The sequence below is a fragment of the Protomyctophum bolini genome (assembly GCF_963924005.1).
Source record: "Protomyctophum bolini genome assembly, chromosome: 5".
NCBI classification, from domain to species: Eukaryota; Metazoa; Chordata; class Actinopteri; order Myctophiformes; family Myctophidae; genus Protomyctophum; species Protomyctophum bolini.
In genome coordinates, this window is record NC_137866.1 from 18,872,820 (window position 1) to 18,877,819 (window position 5,000).

The following is a 5,000-nucleotide window of genomic DNA, read 5'->3' on the forward strand; positions in this document are numbered from 1 at the left end:
CGTTTCTATTGAAAATAATTAAAATAATAAAGCAAAATTACGTCCTGGCACAGGGGGGTTATAGTGCTTAAAACGTAACCTGTCGTTCCTTGGCTTGGATTGGGTTAATCTTAGCACTACCTGGCAAGCTGATGGAAGTGAAAGGAACTCCCCACTGTCATGTGAAAAGAAGCGTCTTAGACTCCTAGCTCATACATTGAAGGAGGAATGAGGTCAGCCCGTTGCTCTCCCCAGGTTGGCAGAGGGAGCGTAGTGCCCAGGATTACATTACACGTAGAAAAAATGGGTTGCAAAAAACCGTGGGATAGAAATGTACGATTAAAAAATTAATCACCCAGCCCTAAACCATGGTCTAACTTGTCTCTCATTAGACATTAAATGACAAAAACACCAGGGGAATACCACTGATTTCCTCGAGTAAGACCAACAGCAAGGGGCCACACTGACCTAAATGTGTGCTGGTTTCATGGTCATGACAGTCGAAATTAAAAAAAAGTCTTCTGAAAGAATACATCAAAGATTTGTGCCACCTTTTCAAGCTCATAGCGCACCACCGAGTAGCGCGCTACGAGCTTGTAGGTCTGCTATTTTTGAAATAGCTAAAGTATAACATAATGCTTAGTTAAAACCCCAAAAGGGGTTCCTGCCCAGAATGGGTTAATGATGTACTGTTGTAGAAGTGAAGGGGTATAAGGTGACATCATGTCTCAATCTTGTTTATATATTCATGTACATATCCTGGAGATTGCATGTCAGGCCTTTTCCGTGCTTTTACTAGTATAGGGCATTTCCTAGATCATGTAATTAAAAGTCTGAGTCTCTATGCGAAACATAATAAAAGCAAACATTGTCACAGCCGATGTCCTCGGCCTGTTTGCAGCTCCGTCATGTCATGTGTTGGACAACTAATCATTCTGTCACAGGGTGCAAATAGTGATGTGTTACTGATTTGACAGTTACTGTAGCATATTAAAATGCTACTCATCTGACACGATGTTAGTAAGACATCAACTCACATGCCATGAATCCGCCTAGCACAGTGGTTCTCAAACATTTCCATGTCAAGGACGCCCCAAATTGATATTTGGGAGTCACGGACTGCCATTATACGCCTTAGGAGAAGATTTGTGTACATTCTTCTATAAATACTGCAAATCTCTGCCTGTGTGCAATGTGCATGGGTACCTAGCCTTTGCGTATGTCAAAGCCGGCTGGCTAGCTGACTAACTTATTGGCTGGCTAGCCGTTTGGCTGACTCACAGGCTGGATTGATCACTGGCTAATCTGGCCAGTTGTCTGGCTGATTGTCTGGTTTTCTGGCTGTTGCATGGAGGCTAATCTGCAGTGACCGAGGAAGGGAAACTGTTGCTCAGATGATCTTTCTTAATAGACAGTCAGATGTGGGTCAGAGCTGCCACAGGGACCAGCCACTGGAATCATAGAGAGCATAGACTCAGCATGACTTATTGCTTTCATGAAACGGTTAGCAAATATGGCAACATGAAAATGATATGTAAAGGAGGAAAACGATATGCACGTCCCAGTTTTTAAATACGGTGCTGGACCCAAAAAGTGGTCAAATAAAGAAAAAGTGGAATGTCCGGAATGGATATAATTCTTGTTATAATTCTAAAAGATCTTTTGAAAAATGACATAAACATAAGACTAGAAGCAGCCACTCACTTCTCCACATCAATATGACTCGCTGATGACGATCTGTACATTTCACTAGTCAGGTTTTCACCTGACAAAAAGGGGATATCTACTTCCGACCCATAAAAATGGCTCCACGGCCCCACAAATGGGTCCCCGACCCAGTGTTTGGGAACCCCTTGGTCTAATGCTCCTCTTGTCTATTCGTTTAGCCCTTTTAGCCTGTAATCTATCTGGTTTCAGAGCCATTCTCATTAATGCCTAACTATCTGTTCACCGCAAACACACTGATGAATTATGCAGCACGTGAGACGGCCCTTCTCGGCATTAACACCACTGACATCATGGTCATCAAATAAAGCAGTAATGTCACCGGAAAGAAATCTCTGCCGCTTGTTGAAGTTCACCCCGTACGTGTGATGTGCATGCTTATGCTGCTTACTCTGTCCGTCTTCTCCGCGTCTGTATTCTGCTTATCTGTACGTGTTACAGTAGAGCTCTATGTCTGTCTGTCCATCCCTCTGTCCATCCGTCTGTCCGTCCGTCTGTCTGTCCTTCTGTCTGTCTGTCTGCCTTGTCTCTATCTGTGTGAGTATGTCAGGGCAGTATCAATAATGAACAGACCAATTTGCCATGGAGACAGACTAACCAATGGGACGGCACGCAGGGCAGTCAGCATGGGGGCAGGCTGATTGACAGGGGCCTGTGTGTGTGTGTGTGTGTGTGTGTGTGTGTGTGTGTGTGTGTGTGTGTGTGTGTGTGTGTGTGCGTGTGCGTGCGCAGATCTTGTGGTATCCTAACAAAAAGAAGTGTACATTGTTGATACAGTGTTGATATTGTTTATTTATGTTGTTGGTGTCTTATAATCCCGTAAGGGATGGGTCTTAAATGACAAGATACGAAAATAAAAATTAATTAATTCATTCATTCATTACAATTTACAATTTACAATTTAGGCATTTAGCAGACGCTCTTAATCCAGAGCTACTTACATTAAGCAAGAACAAAAAGCATGGGGAATACATCACATAAAAACATTTATCATGAAACATGCGTAAGCTAAGAAAGTAACAGTGGAATATCTATAATGAAACTATACATATAAGCTATACATCTATACTACTATGATATACATTATGTACTATGACGTGCTATGACTACATACAATGCACTTATGCTGTTTACATAACATTCATACAGAAACAGGATGGGTGAATCAACCATCAGCTAAATAATGTGGTTTCACCTCATACTGTACTAGAGACCACCTCATACTGTACTAGCAGGTAGAGCCCACCTCATACTGTATTATCTGTTTTGATATTGTATATGGTGCCTTTATCCAAGGCGCTTTACATAGATTGTGCATTACAGATTACATTCACCCATTCAAACACATGCACATTCATACACCGATGTCGGGGGAAACCATGCAAGGCACCAACCTGCACAACGGGAGCAATTAGGGTTTCAGTGTCTTGCTCAAGGACACTTCGACACTGGGGGGAGCCCGGGTTCGAACTGGCAACCTTGCGGTTCCCGTCCAGCCACTCTACCCCTGAGCCACCGCCGCCTTGCACCTGTAGAGCACTGGGGTTCTTGTTTCACTCTAGTCTAGTATTGTGTGTACCCCAGACAGTTTTTAAGGTACTTGATTCAACCATTTAGATATTTGATATTCATTTGATCCCTCTAAACCCATTCAACTTCAAACTCCACGTTATTAGACTCATTGAAAACACACTGTTGACTGGGGATGCTGTGGCCGTGTTGTTAAATAATGAATAATGACTTTACAGTGTTCCTTAAGGTTCCACTGCTTGCTGCCTCCAGCGGTGAAACTGACTGACATTTAAGCTGCCATGTTCGAGTGGATTTAACTGTAGTTTCTAATGTTTATAGTGTTTATAGTGATACTTTGACAGCTGAGGTTCTTTTCATGACGTCTCCCAGGGCTGCTAATCAAACACAAGCTGATGCTTTAGGCCTGTTTAGGGGATGCTAACGCACGCGCGCGCACACACACACACACACACACACACACACACACACACACACACACACACACACACACACACACACACACACACACACAATGTCCTTTCTTTGCCTCTAGTTTCTCTATAGTTTTGAACAGGTTCTTGTGATTGTTGACGTGTGGGCAAGAGCTTCTTTTTAATCCTACCTTCTGCTGAAATTCCACCAGCCTGTGGATTTGAATACTGGTCTGGGAAGCACTGTTTCCGCAATCAATTAATTTCAACTTTATTGTCCCCAAGAGTAACACCGTGTTGTGCATCCAAGCAATCTGTGGCTATAAAAGTTGGCACCATTGAGTTTTTTGGAGGAAGTCATGTTAAATGTTGTCTGGCATTGGTGCCTGTCTGTATTTCTCTTAAACGTGAAAGGTAACTTTGATATTCCCACTGGGAAGTTGGTTGGTTGTACAACATTTATCAAAATGTATACAGAAACGAATTGAAAATATTCCATCTTTGAGTTCAATTCCCTTGCATGTTGTTCCTTCACTATCTGGTCTCAACCTCAAACAGCACTTTTCTCAGTGAAAGAACGAGTGATGCTTGTGATGCGAGTGATGCTTGCCCAAAAGTGATGTGTGACAGAAATAAATTCCCTTAACAACATTAAGCTGAATGCTGAGGGAAATGGCACATCTACAAGCTCACAATGTGTAGATGAGCTATTTTATTTTTCGCCAAAGAAATTTAGTGTCGAGGGAAATACTAGCAGACAGCAGAGCCGTTGATTTAGAAGAAGTTGCATCATCTCCTTTCACTCATTCGGTCCAATTATTTTACAGCAGTACCGGATCATCATGTAAATGAAGACTATACTCAGAGATAACAACAAGAACAAGAAGAATTGTGGAAGTAACACCTGCAGACAGGCAATCATTAGTCCCAAACACTACTGTATAGTTCTAAACACTGTGTGTGAATCCTCATAATGAGTGTTGATGAAGTACACATGATGCGTAAACCACGTGACATGACGTGTTTCTGACACCTCATCATTGATGCAACTCTTTCTATCTCAAATGGCTCCGAGTGGACTTGAACTGATAGGAGCCCTTGGGGACTCTGGTCAGCTAGGGTTTAAGTGGTTAAATTAATGTGAACAATTAAGTCAGTTACATTTTATTATCGTGCACAACAAGTTGCCTCAAGACACTTGAAGTATAGAGCAGAGACCTGACTTTGTCACCCCCACTCGGCCACACCCTGAGCGGGCAGTGTTTTCAACGGTGGCAAGCAAGGAAAATCTCTTAACTGGAAGAAACCTCAGGCAGAACAAGACTGTAGAGTGGGTGGCCTTAATGACATTAA

The 5,000-nt window shown here is 42.5% G+C and overlaps 1 protein-coding gene across 1 annotated transcript in view; it reads left to right on the forward strand.

The window, feature by feature from the left end:
- LOC308315694 (nucleolar protein 4-like) overlaps positions 1 to 5,000 on the forward strand; it is a gene marked incomplete at its 3' end in the record, with an annotated part of 131,284 nt that overhangs the window by 57,817 nt on the left and 68,467 nt on the right. The window lies entirely within an intron of this gene.